This window comes from Cetorhinus maximus, chromosome 16, assembly GCF_964194155.1.
Source record: "Cetorhinus maximus chromosome 16, sCetMax3.hap1.1, whole genome shotgun sequence".
NCBI lineage: Eukaryota > Metazoa > Chordata > Chondrichthyes > Lamniformes > Cetorhinidae > Cetorhinus > Cetorhinus maximus.
This window is the reverse complement of record NC_135894.1, coordinates 68,460,965-68,475,527: the sequence shown is the minus strand read 5'-3', so window position 1 is coordinate 68,475,527 and position 14,563 is coordinate 68,460,965. Positions and strand designations below refer to the sequence as shown.

The window sequence follows — 14,563 nt, the reverse complement described above, 5'->3', positions numbered from 1 at the left end:
AAGGACAAGGCTAGCAGATACATGGGAACACCACCACCTGGAAGTTCCCCTCCAAACCACTCACCTAACTTGCAAATATATCACCGTTCCTTCACTGTCACTGGGTCAAAATCCTGGAACTCCCTCCCTAACAGCACTGTTGGTGTACCTACAGGGACTGCAGCAGTTCAAGAAGCCAGCTCACCACCACCTTCTCAAGGGCAATTAGGGATGGGCAATAAATGCTGGCCTAGCCAGTGAAGCCGACATCCCGTAAATGAATAAAAAAATATACTCACACATCCTTCATCTGCAACTGTTCTGTGATGTCTGTCATCCAACTAAACCTCGGTTGACCCCTCTTTCTACTGCCCTCGTAGCTATATAATTGGCTTTAAGGTTCTCGGTCCTATGGTATAACTACTATTACGGGGCCTAAAAACTACTCCCTACAGCGTTTTCTGACCCTTGCTTTTTTTAAATCTCTCCTCATATTGATTCAACATCCTGATTTTCTGAGCCAAGATCCTTTCTCATGAACGTCCTTATGTCATTCCTTATTATCAGGGTTACCTCTCCTTCTTTTCCATCCTGGCTGTCTATTTGGAATGTTGTGTGCCCTGGAGCATTTATTTTCAAACCTCGGTCACCATCTAACCATGTCTCCATAATGGCAATTAGATCTAAACTATTTATCCCTATTTGTGCCACTAATTAATTAGTTAATTAACTTGAACAAAAGAAGTCCTTAGCTGGGAACCTGGAGGAAATATTTTACCTGGTTGCCACAATCGTGTCACCACACCAGCAGTTTTATGGCTACTCCGTTTTATTTTGCAACATTTTAAGATGTCAATGCATTGATTATTTGAGAAGTAATTGTATTAATAAGCATCATATTCTTTAATTTTTGTTTCTCTTTATTTTTCTATGACTTTCTCTGCTATCACAGTTCTGTAACAAGGTTCCAAGATAAAATTATTTACAATGGTGAAGGACTTAAAAGTCTGCACCAAACCGCAAAAGTAAGAATGTTGTGTTCCTGTTAAGTATACAGTGTAAGCAGTTTTTCACAATTTGTTATCCGCTGATCTGTGAAATGGCTTTAACAGGACTCTATTCTCTAGTTAAAAAATGACTTGTTTGATGTTTTATATTTACAATCATAAGAGAGTTTAGGACTGCTTAAAGAGATGAGGCTATATTTACTCTGGCTAGACGAGCAGACAAATCAATAATTATCATCTTACATTGTTTATGCAACTAATCTTCTGATTACCAATGTGATGATTGTCAATATAATTATTTCTCAAAAATGAAATTAAGTAACTGTGAAACTGCCTTTGTGGTGACTACTGTCTATATAGCTGGCCACCAGATAAAATACTTTCTCCGAGTTGCCAGCCAAAGAACTTCCTTAGTTCAATGTTATAAGTTTTAAAGATAACATCCATGAAAGTAATAATAAAAGAACATTAATGCTAATGTGTTAGTACAATGCTTATGTGCAGGAACTTCTGGGTCATTCCTGGTTTGATATTGAGTATGAATTTGGACGGTGCAGCAACAATCAAAGACAGTGCTAAGGGGTAAAGTTGGGTCATGCTAACATATATATGGAAATTAACCCAAGGCTTACAGCTAATGTGGTCAAGGAGGATCATGAATGTGAGAAATAGGACGCACCGAGGATGAAACCTTAAAGCGCACTAGATGTGACTGTCAGCTGACAAAGGAGAAGCCATAGCAGGAATTTTGTTGGTTACATTTGGAATGAGGAAATGGTGCCAAGAAAGGACAAAGTCATAGGTGCTGCACAGAGCAGAGGTATGGGAAGGAGGCTGAAGTGGTCAATTGTTTCAAAAACCATAGAGGTAAAGGTTAGATAATGACATGGGATATCACTAATGACTTCAAATAAGGTAATCTCAGTGCTGTGAGGGAAGTGGATGCTAGACCAAAAGTATTCAACCAGCTGTCCTGCAATTTCCTTCAAAACTCATAAGGGAGGACTGGCCTTGAAAAGAAGTACAGTATCGACTTCTATTGAAGTAAAAAGTGCTTTATGTCGACTGAGATTGTAATGTATTTGTAAAATGAGAGTGTCTTCTACAATCAAACATACTGTAAATTGTGGTGAGATGAAGGCACCATACATACAGTTTGTAACTCTGGCTTCAAACACAAAAAATTAAGATGAACCATAATTAAATATACAAAGAGTTCAGCTATTTAGATAAACAAGGTGAAGTTTTTTGGTAGTTTAATTCTTTGCCTCTGTCTGTTTGAAGCTCTCCAGGAACGTAATTATTTTATCCAACCTTATGTAATATTATAGCCACAATATTTGGGCTAAGTTAAGTTTCTGGTCAATGATGCCACCTAATTTAAATGGTAAAATGTTATTGAATGTCAAGGGGAGATGGTTAGTATTTCTCTTCTTGAAACTGGTCATTTGTCTGACACTTGTGTGACACAAATGTACAGTTATTGTTTATACACTTTTAGCTGCTTTAGTGTGATTTTAAAACCAAGGTTTTCCAAGATGCATTTTAAGATCCTTATGGAATTTTCAGCTTCAGTGGGCTTACTGATAGAATGAACAAAACAGCTTCCCTTGTGATGATAAGTTCTAAATGTTTGTTATCTGCCTGAAAGGCAGTGATACATAGCTTTCTTGTGTTGGCAGCACTCCTTCAATGCTGATGAAAGCACTCCCTTTTTTAAAATTCATTTATGACATGTGCAAGTTGCTGGCAAGGCCAGCATTTATTGCCCATCCCTAATTGCCCTACGGGAGGTGGTGGTGAGTCACCTTCTTGAGCCACTGAGGTGTGTGTGGTAAAGGTACTCTGACAGTGCTGCTAACAGGAAGTTCCTGAATATCAGTCCCATGCCTTTGTGGTAATGGTAGAGTGAGGTATTTGCCAAGTCATGAGATTATGGATTGTGGTGAAATACAATTCTGCTGTTACTGAAGGCCTACAGTGCCTCATGGATGCCCAGATTTGAGCTGCTAAATCTGTTCTGAATCTATCCCATTTAGCATGGTGGTAGTGTCACATAACGCAATGGAGAGTGTCACAGAATAGAATCATGGATTCATTACAGCACAGAAGGTGGCCATTTGGCCTGTGCTGGTTCTCTGAAAGAGCAATTTAGTTAGTCCCAGCCCCTGATCCTTTCCCCATAGCCCCGTAATTTTTCAGTTGCTTTTGAAAGTCACAATTGAATCTACCTCCACCACGTCCTCAGACAATGCATTCCAGTTCGTAACCACTGGCTGCATGTCACCTTTGATTCTTTTGCCAATTTAATTCTGTGCCCTCTGGTTCTTGGCCTTTCTGCCAATGGAAACAGTTTCTCTCCATCTATTCTGTCTAGGTCCTTCATGGTTTTGAACACCTCTATCAAATCTCCTCTCAACCTTGTCTTCTCTAAAAAGAACAACCCCGGCTTCTCCAATCTAACCATGTAAGTGAAGTCCCTCATCTCTGGAACTATTCTGAACCTTTGCTAAAGCCTTCACATCCTTCCAAAAGTTGGTCAAGTTGTTTTTCTCTTGTGTTGCTTCACTCGTCGTCTGCCTCACCCAGTTTTACAGCTAAGTCCTTCAGGACTTGGCCAATTTGGTTAGTTGTGCTACCAAACCATTCTTGGTGATGGACATTGAAATGTCCCACCTAGCATACATTCAATGCCCTTACTGCCCTCTGTGCTTCTTTCAAATGGTTTTCAACAGAAGGAGCACTGATTCTTCAGTTCAGGGAGGGTGGTAGGTATGAAACTGCAGGTTTAATTGCCCATGTTTGACCTGATGCCTTGGGACTTCATGGGGTCCCCAGTCAATGTTGAAGTCTTGCAGTGCCGCTCCCACTGGATTTATTCCAATTTTTGTTTATTCACACACCTGCACTTTTTAAAGAGGGGCCAGTAAGATGATGAGAGAATGTTTTCTTTCCTAGCCCAGTGTTGGTTAGTTGTAGCTGTCTTCTCTTACCTGATAGGGGTGGGATCAAACCAGGAACTTTATGCAGTCTGTATACAGCAGTACCATCCTACACAGGTATCCACTAAGTCATCAGCATAGAAGACTGAGCTTTTTGTCAGTTTAGTAGTACAAGTAGAAAAACTACATTTTCTAATGAATCAGAGTGCTGTTTACCATTTGAATCTGCCTGCCTCATTCGTAGCTGTTTAATCTGTTCTTGTTTGGGCTACAAGAAAGAGTACCTTGCAAAAGGAATTAATTCTGCTAAGGGTACAAAATAACAACAATTAAATGTAGAAAAATATCATTAGGTACTTCACAGTATTATAATTGAACAAATATGGATGCTGAGCTAGAACTATAATTGGGTTGCTACAATTGATCTCAGTGCACCCCAGCTAGGGAGGGCAAATTAGCCACATTTCCAACTTTTGATGTCCCTTGGTAGAAACTGTCCATGTGTGTGGCATCAGGAAACATGACCAGGATTTTGTGTGCCCCCCAGGGAGCAGGCTGGGAGAGTAGGGCAGGGCAGGGCAGGGCAGGGCAGGGCAGGACAGGGCAGGACCGACCGACCGACCGACCACCCTCCCTCCCTCATCCACCAACCAACCAACCAACCTCCCTCATCTACCAACCAACCAGGTTACTTACCTGGGCGGGAACTGAAAAGCTGCCGGCCTTCCGATTGGTTTCGTTCCTTAAAAGGAGTCCTGACTACTACCTGCTGCATGTGAAATTGGGTCGGGGGCACTCCTAACACGTCGAAGCGCACTTACCCCTCACTTTCCAGCTGCTGGATGGCGTCACCGCCGCCCTGTAAAAATCCTGGCCAATAGGATTGAGATCGGCAGTGACGCCACCCACGGTTGAAGAACCCACAATACTCATTACTTCGGTCCGCACATTAGAAAGGCTGCTTAGGTGAAGTGGCAGAGACCTGCGGTACCCACAAAACTTTTCTAGAAAGAGTCTACATGCTCAGAAAATAAATTGAAGAAAAAAAAAATCTGAGTTGGTAGCTGAAGTTACTAAACACATTTTTAAAATGGTTTTGCACACATTCCCGATGCAGCCAAAGGTGAGACAATGGGCTGAACTGAATCATCAGCACAGCTGCTCAATGCATTCCCGCCATCGGGCAACTTTCCTAAGGGCTGGTTAGGAGTAGGATCGGCTTCCCACTGCTAGGGCAGCCAATTAAGGTGTTTAATACCCCAATTAGGGACAATATTGTGAGCTCTCTAGTATTTTGTCGCCAGCGGAGCAAGTTCCCATCACATGCAGCGGCCGCCAGCTGAATGGAGGCGCCTCTCTGCGGCGGGCCATCAGAGTCTCCATGCCGCAAAAGGGGGTTTCGCAGGCAGGAAAGGCCACATCCCTGGCCCAAACAATTCGCCTGGAAAGGGTTTTCCCTCCGGTCCAAGGGGCCTAACGGTTTCGCCCGTCATAATTTTTATTTTGGATGCGGACCTTCATGTTGAGACATTCTCTTCTCGTGATCCTCAACCCGCTTAAGCAGCAACGACCTCCTCTCAGAGGGGCTGCTGACCCTCTGATTAAACCAGCAGCAGCTGGAGTCCACCTGCCATCCTTCATCGGACAGCAAACCCGCAGGCAGCCAATCAGGAGGCCACCTTCGGAAGATTGCCTCGCTGGTCTCACTGCCGTAAGGTGTGGACTTGGCAACCCCGTGGGCGAAAACTATGCTTAATTTTTAATTGGGAACAATTGAGAGCCATTGAGGACTTGTGGTTCATGTCACAATTATGGTATGTTAAAACACAGGAGACTTAGGATTTGTTTTAAAAAGTGTTTCAACGGTTATGAAAATGTAACAAGAATTACAAGTTAAAAATGTTAATGTATTTCATGTCAACTGTCTTCATTAAGACTAACATGAACTTCTACCAATCACCAATCTTCTATTGAAAAGTGATCGTTCCCACGATTACTTGTGGATTAAATTTAATGTCCTTTAAAACCATCTTTTCTGACTTCAAAATGGTTGTTATATTAGAAAAGGTATCAATTATTGAATTTAGCCCTGTTGAATCCTTTTGTGTATGTATTGTGTGGCAAGGGTGCTATCAGTTTAAGGTCTATCTTCTAATTAGTTACTCAATTATTTAAGAGTGTCACATTCCACAATTGTCTGAAATGTGTATGTCTCCAGATATAGTCAAACTGATAAGCTGTAGCTGCAAAGATCCTGACAGTTTAAATGTCATCAAATATGCATGAAACACCAGGCTCAATGCACAATTCTAGGCAATGTCATATTCGTTAATTCACAACTGAAGATTCTCATTAGCCAATTACTGTATTTTAGTGTCATAGAAGAGCAGGTTTTGCCTACCTCAACTGCTCCCTCAGCATATCTGTTGCCAAAATCCACAAATTTGTCACTTATAAACTTGAACTATTTCAATGTTTTTCTGACTAGCCTCCCAGCCTCCACCTTCTATAAACTTCAGCTCACCAAAATGCTGCACCATGTATCCTATTCTGCATCAAATCCTGCTCGCCTGTTGCCTTCGTGCTCACCGATACACATCAGTTTTCAGTCAGCTTTCCAATTAAATCTAGAGTCAGGCAGGGCTGCCCTCTCTCCCTTGTCCTGTTTGTGTGTTGCATAGAACCTTTTGCTGAGTCCATCAAGAAGGATCCAGGCATAAAGAGGAGTGATGATCCCAGGCAGTGAAGGCACTCAGGTCAAAGCCTCCCTGTACATAGGCGATGTCGCCGTCTTCTGCTCGAATCCGCTATCGGTGTGCAGACTGATCCACATCTGCAACCAGTTTGAACTGGCCTCGGGAGCCAAGGTAAATCGTGGGAAGAGCGAGGCCATGCTCTTTGGGAACTGGGCTGACCGATCCTTTATCCTCTTCACCATCAGGGCTGACGGCCTGAAGGTGCTGGGGATATGGTTCGGAGGGACCGGAGCATGCGTTCGAAACTGGAAGGAACAAGTGTCAATGGTGCAAAGAAAACTGGGAATGTGAGAGCAACACTCCCTTGCCATTGCGGATAAGAACCTGGTCATCAGGTGTGAGGCACTCTCGCTGTTGCAGGTCTGGCCCATTCCAGACTCCTGTGTGATGGCGATCACCCGAGCCATCTTTCGCTTTATCTGAAGGTCGAAAATGGATCGTGTCCTCAGGGACGCGATGTACAAGCCTCTAGATGAGGGGGGAAAAAACGTGCCCAACATCGCCCTCATCCTGATGGCCACCTTTGTGCACAGCTGCATCAAGCTGTGCGCAGATCCTCGGTATGCAAACACCAAGTGCCACTACGTGCTGAGGTTCTACCTGTCCCCGGTGTTGCGAAGGATGGGTCTGGCCATGCTGCCACGGAATGCCTTGTGGAAAAATTTCTGCAGAGAAACACCTTTGATCACAAGTCCATCAGGCTGTGGTGGGCACGTAACATCTTAGAGGCCCTGCGGGAAAAAAGAGATGGTGGATCCTGTCAGGTAGATCCTGTCGGGTGGTTCTCTGAGCAGACTGTCAAAGTTATTTGGCAGAATGCCTCATTGCCAGAACTTTCCAACAAGCACCAAGACGTAGCTTGGCTGGTGGTGAGAAAGGCCCTCCCCGTCAAATCCTTCCTACACGCCAAGAGTCTCACCCCCACCTCTGCACATTGCCCTCGAAGTGGCTGTGGTGGGGACGAGACCGTTGTTCACCTCCTTGTGGATTGTGCCTTTGCAAAGAAGGTCTGGAGAGAGAGATGCAGTGGTTTCTGTCAAGGTTCATCCCGAGCAGTTCTGTGACACAGGACTCTGTGCTCTACGGGCTATTCCCAGGGACATACACTGAGACAAACATCAACTGCAGCTGGAGGATCATCAACTCGGTGAAAGACGCTCTTTGGTCTGCCCGAAACTTGTTGGTCTTCCAGTGCAAAGAGTTGTCCCCAACCGAGTGTTGCAGACTGGCACATTCCAAGGCCCAGGACTACGTGCTGAGGGACGCACTAAAGCTTGGCGCAGTCGCCGCAAAGGCGCAATGGGGAAAGGTCGCTGTCTAAGACCTTTCTGCCATAGGGCACCGAGGGGCTGGGAACTGTTTTGAGCCCCTTGGGCTGTATGGCTCACAATGAATGTATGCATTGAATAATAATTGTATTATAATTGTATTGAAGCACCTCAGAGTGCAACATGATGTATGTTGATACCTCCAATACCATTGTACTGTCTGACTGTCTGTAATGACCATATTGAAATTATTGTAATATTCATTGATTGTATTGAAGCATCTCATGATCCATGTGTAAAAGTTGAATCTGATTGCACTTTTTGTAATGGTGATTTAGAAATGTTTCGTAATGTTCTTCCAGATATTTTATGAATAAAGTATTTTTTCAAAAAAAATCCTGCAAATTGAAAATTCTCATCTTCATTTTTCAATCCCTCCATGGCCTCACCTGTTCCTTTCTCTGTAACCTTCTCCAGCCCATCAGCTCCCCAAGAACTCTGTGACCCATATTCTGCATGATGCCTTCAGGTCATCAAGGCTCAAAGCCCTAGGAATCTAAGGGGAGATGTGGCATGGTGGTAATGGTGATCCAGAGGCCCAGGTTAATACTCTGGGGGCATGGGTTCAAACCTTACCACAGCAGCTGAATTTAAATTCAATTAATAAATCTAGTCATTTGGTAGTACAGAACTTGAGTATTGCTGAAAAAATACATTTTGTTGAAGATTTTCATCTTACACTCATCAGGACAATTGCAAGAGTCCCAATGTCAGGGGAAGCAACTACTTTATACCGTATGAGAAGAGTGTGCTGATTGGTTGGCAGGTGAACTCTGGTAGAGACATTGCCATGGAGAATGTACCAGTTAATGATGACTGACAGTTAATTGCCAAACATTGTTTGAAATTTAAACCAGTCGGCTTGACTCTGATTGGCTAAGGCATTGCCCTGTGGAATGAAGCAGCAAATGGCAATCACTTATTTTGCTTAGCTGAAACAGATGCAATGTGTGTACATGTTCTTTCTGTCTGCAAAGAACAGGGACCTGTGTATTAATATATGCAGCTTCCAGTACATGCAAACACGTCACACTGAGCCCGACTGACAATCTTATATTGGTTGTCAACGTAAATTTTAGCACACTGAGGATTATTTAGCAAATGTTGTCTAATCGTGAAATCACATCTACTGTTGGACACTGTGTTTTGAGTTTTGCGAACACAGGCTGGTTGAGTACGGTCTGTACTTTGCTCGTTGCGAACAGCGGAAGGGACATACTGTTTGATTTGATCTGTCAGTCTTTGGGACGTACAGCCGACATACCTAGCATCGCACTGGCACTGAAATTCATATACATTACACAGCTGCCACTGACGCCCTCCTGGAGCTGCTGGGACTTATGCAGCTGTCAGCCCATTGGATTGGCCATTGGCCAGCAGCTCCAGAGGGCCGGACTTCCACCCCAAGGTGGAAGTCCCACTTGGCCCTCCTTAATGAGCCCCGCAGCGCTTTATTTCTATGGGACTGCTTGGCGTGGAGCCAATTGGCTTCACGCCAACGTGGCTTCAAGGTGGGTGTGCCACCTGCCCCCTCCCCCCCCTTTATTACTCAGCCCTTAAAATGGCTGCTATCATGTGATCTGGACAAAATGCCAAGTGGTAATCGCACTTAGCAATCCAAAATCCCCTTATCAGCTGCAGCGTCCAAAAGGGGGCCAAGGTTTTTCACACCTCCAGGGAAACCACTGTCTGCTTGAGGACTCATTGAATTTCAAAAGTCTTTTCATGTTTGGGTATGTCTGCCTGCAATCCACTTAAAACTTCCTGGAAGCTTAACCACATCGCAGTTGAAAAAGTCAGGTGACTTTTGGCAGCCATTTTTTAAGGCTCCTTGTCTCCATTTAAAACAAAAGATGAGCTTTTCTTTTACAAAATCTATAATATCACAACTATAATACATTGATTATGAAATGGCGAGAAATAAAGGATTTGCATTAATTTGGTACCTTTCACATTCTCAGCAGAGCCCAAAGTGCTTCACAAGCAATCAATTATTTTTGAAATATAGTAATAGTTGTCATGTATATAAATGCAACATGCATGTAGCAAGATCTTATAAATAGCAAATAAAATAAATAACTAATTAATTTGTTTTTCTGGTTGGTTGGTTAGGAGATCAACATACAACTCCTCTGTCTTCGATTAGTGTCATGGGATCTTTAATGTCCATTGGAATGAGAAGGTAAGGCCTCAGTTTAATGTCTCAGCTGCAAGATGGCATTTCCAACAATGTAGCACTCAATCACTACTGCACTTGAGTGGCAGTCTGGATCATGTGCTCTAATTCTAGAGGAATCTTAGACCACTTTTTACTGAGACCACTGCTAAGCCAAATTAGCTAATTGGATCACTTTAAGGAGGAGGGGATGTTGAGAAAAAATTATATAAATTATTTTTGTATCACCATTTCACACTCCAGATAGCAGACAAATTCTTATAAATCTTAATAAAATGTTTCTAGAAAGGGAGATTTCTGAGCTTAAATATGGGATGGCACCATTCAAGGAAAATAATTACAACTATGCTCTCAACTATGAAACCCTATAAGTTGAAAATAATTATCAGACATTGTCTAAGCTTCCACTTATTAGTGTCATTGCAAAATAAACATTTGCTATGATCTTTAGACTCTATTCAAACAAAGGCAATATTGAGCCAACCAGAATATGATTAATGTGTTACCAAATTTGAGACATATTTCCTTTGTTAGACTACGTAAAAATGACATTACAATATGCAACAAATACTTCTTTACATTATGGTTTTGAGTCAGAGCATTTGACAAAGTACAATAGTCATTAATTTTAAGTAACAAATATTGAAGTAATAAATCTTGATAATACACAACTCTGCTGTCAACAAGCTTAATGCTGGGACCAGGAACTCTACAAATTATTAATTTTCTAATTTCAGTACAAAATCACCACGTGGGAGGATTAAACACAGCTTACTTGGAGGGCAAGATGTATTAGGCATGAATGAATAAACCACGCTTTTTAGAGGAACTGCAGAAAGAAAGATAATGTGCAAGTTCCACTGAAGATTATTTAAGATAGTAATGCCAAGATGGATGAAGTTGACTGGTGAAAGATCTAACTGTAGATTTGGGAAATAGATTTGGACTGATTTTCTTATGGTCCTGATCTGCTTCTAGACACGTGGCTAGGCAGGACTTCCACCTGCCCTTTGGCTGTTGCCTTGCCCCCAGTCCATTTTCCAGAGTCAAAGGTATATTAGGTTGGTGCTAGAAAATTTATTGTATTGCTGAGACAATTCTCTCAGGTAGAATAGAGGGAAGGTGCAGATCGGCCTATTATGCTGGCAGAATATTTTGGGGGGGGGGGGAAAGTTACACTTGCAAATGTTAATTATGCCTATTTCCCCAATGCCACTCTATAAGGAAAAATGTGTATTTAAAATTTGCCTCTCCATTTGTCAAGGTTTTAGTATCACTGGACAAAGGGTGGATATGCAGCCCTTGCAGTGGGTTCCATGACAATTCTCACTGCCACTTGCCCAGATTATGTAAATCTTGCAACAAAAACACACAGGAAATGAAACTTTACCTTTGAAGAATTGAAGAAACAAGGTTTTCATTTCCCATTGAAGCCGCAGAGGTAATCAAGAACAGTGAGGCACCTTAGTTGTGTGCAAAATGGAATGTTGTGACCACAGAAGCTGATGAATGTAGACTGGGATCATTGGGTAAACAATGGATAGGACTGGATAACAAGTGGAAGCTGTAACTGATGAGGGGAAGCAAGAGAGTAAGAGACAGGACACGGTTTTGGAGAGCCTTCGAGTTAATGGGAAAAGACTCTAAAGACCCCTTAACCTCAGCACAAAGAAGGTGGCTTTGGTGGGTATCCTTTTTTTTTCCAAATTGTAAACTCTCCCTTACAGAATAGTGTAATGTAGAGGGAGTACTCACAGCTAACTAAGAGTTAGCTGACACGCCCTGACACGAATGTTTCTCTCATGGCCATAACCATCTTTATATATAACGGAGAGCTTTATGCGATCCCACAACTCATATGACAAGGAGAGAGTTACCAACACCCACTGAACGCAGGAATCCCGCTCGATGTCGATCCTGAATGCAGAGCCGAGCTCCGGTCACCAGTGTCTAAAGTGGGGTTCAAACCCCGCATCTTCAGATTCGGTGAGAGTGTTACCGCTAAGCTAAAGGATCGTTCCAATACCTTAATTAGAAGTGTAAAATAACAGAACCTGTCAAAATCTTCGGAGGTGTACCGAGCATTGACAGATGAGTGTTCAAAGTGTTCAAAAGCAGAATTCCAGAGCTGTGTAACATAGGCAACGGTTCATTAATAGAAGGGCTGTGCTGAGCAAAAATACTGCCAATTACGAATTAAGCTAGATATTTCTTAAAGGTTGGGATTTTGAGAGCAAACAGCATAACTTTCAATGTAAGTAATGTGGATCACAATTGTTGCAGAAAATGCAGAAATAGAACAAGCTTCTTTAGCAGATCAAGATTAAAGTTGAAGGAATCAAAATCAGCATTTTCTTTAGGTGGTAACTATAGCATTGATTGGAAGCAGGGGGGTAGCATTTTTATTGTTGTGTAAAATATTTTGCTTTGGTTAATGATAATAAACATAGCAAATGGAAATATGACAGGGTACCAAGCAACAAAAACTAACTTCTAACCTATCGCTGAGCCGCGTTTATCTTGCGGATTGTTAGCTGCCTACTCCAGATAGATTTACAGCATTTCTCGCCGCGCACTATCCTTTCACCTGCGGGGGATTCACACTTTAATTCCAGCATATATAGGTTACAATTCTATTCTCTGCCAACGGTAAGGATGTGAAGTTGAGTAGTTTCAGCTGGGGCGCAATTGATATGCTAATTTATTTATTTGTTTCTCTACTTTAGGTCTCGCCTTTTTTTCTTTATTTAGATTTACTTTGTGTGATCTATCTAGTTGCCTGTTTCCTTTAAATCGTTGCCGACAAAAAAAATTTACCGGAACGAGTAGCTCACTCCCTTTAATGAATGCTCTTCATTTCCTATGGAGATCTCAAGGTGTTGGCGCATTTCTGTTCAGGGTAGTCTAGTTTTTAAAAGGGAAGTCTGTGATCACTGACAACCTGGCGGCGATTTTTCACCAGTACCACAGTACAGTACAGAGCGACTGAAGTAACCCTCGGTAAATGTGACTAAAACTTTCTGCATGGATCCCAAGGGTATGCTGTTATTTGGAGCTGCATGGAATGGAACTGTAGGTACATTTGAAAGTAGTGGGAAATATGTCTTAGTTTAATGCAGCAGTTTAAATAGCCCTTGTCATTCCATTTTCATTTTTTGTTTATATCAAAAGAGCATTTTTTTTGCTGCAAGATTCCGTATTTTATATTGTCTATTTCATTGAATTCGTGACATTTAAAAAACAAACTCTCCTAGGTTTAAAACGTTAAAAAAAATACTGAATGGCAATGGTCCGGCCGAATATTTATATTTGTTGCATCCTGAATAGGGGTTGAACGTTGTATTATGGTCATTCGACGCAAGGATATGGTTTGCTGCAGTCGCTCATTTTCAAATCAACAGGAAACTGCCAATCCAGTTTTCAGGCTAGACGCTCTGACCTGGAGCATTCTCTATACATGAGTCTAAACTCAAATGTAATCCCCAAGAGAGATAATCAGATCGTTTAAAGGATTGCAGAATTTTGGACTTGAGTTATGCGCCTAACTACAATACACGGGTGTCTCCTCAATCTTCTACATTGCTCCATTAAACCGTCCACCTGAACGAGTCTTTGTCAGCAAAACTCGCCACACTCTCAAATGTGAGTATCCTCCAATTCCAGTTGCTTGGAGAGTTTCATTGGAATAGGAGTAGGCCATTCAGTCCCTTCAGCCTGCCCCAACATTCCGTTAGATCATGGCTGACCTGTACCTCCCCTTTATTTACCAGCCCTACTAGCTCCATACTCCTTACTACCCTTACTTAACAAAAATCTATCGCAGTCTTGAAAGCTCCAGTTGTCCCAGCCTCTTCCTTTTGGGTGACGGAATTCCAGATTTCTGCTACCCTTTATAAACTGCTTCCGGTTTTCCCTCGTAAAATGGCCTAGATCTGATCTTAAGATTATAAATAAAATTTGCATTTACATAGTATCTTTCACAACCATTGGATATCTCAAAGTGAGAACACCTGATTAAGTACTTTTTGAAGTGCAGTCACTATTGTAATGTAGGAAATGCAGCAGCCAATTTGGACATAGCAAATTCCCATAAACAGCAATGTGATATGGCCAGCTAATTTTGTGATTTTTGATTGGGGGATAAAGATTGGCCAACACATCAGGGATAACTCCTTCACTCTTCTTGGAAATAGTGCCATGGAATCTTTTACATCCAGCTGAGAGAGCAGATAGTGCCTTGATTTAATGTCTTATCCAAACGATGGTACCTCCTATAAGGGCATAAGGAGTCAGCAAAGGGACACAGGTAAGTTAAATGAGTGGGTAAAAATTTGGCAGATGGTGTATAATGTGGGAAAATGTGAGATGGTCCATT

At 42.2% G+C, this 14,563-nt stretch overlaps 1 protein-coding gene across 5 annotated transcripts in view; it reads left to right on the top strand.

The window, feature by feature from the left end:
• Positions 1–14,563, top strand: part of gpr156 (G protein-coupled receptor 156) — a 117,021-nt gene that overhangs the window by 29,031 nt on the left and 73,427 nt on the right. The window contains exon 2 of one of the 5 annotated variants that reach the window (XM_078559971.1): positions 10,125–10,194. The exons of 1 other annotated variant lie outside the window; for it this stretch is intronic. The gene's annotated coding sequence lies outside the window, so the exon portion shown is untranslated. Of the gene's footprint in view, positions 1–10,124; positions 10,195–11,487; positions 11,872–13,071; positions 13,261–14,563 lie in introns of those variants that run through there. 3 more of the 5 variants (XM_078559975.1, XM_078559974.1, XM_078559973.1) reach the window with 3 other exon arrangements.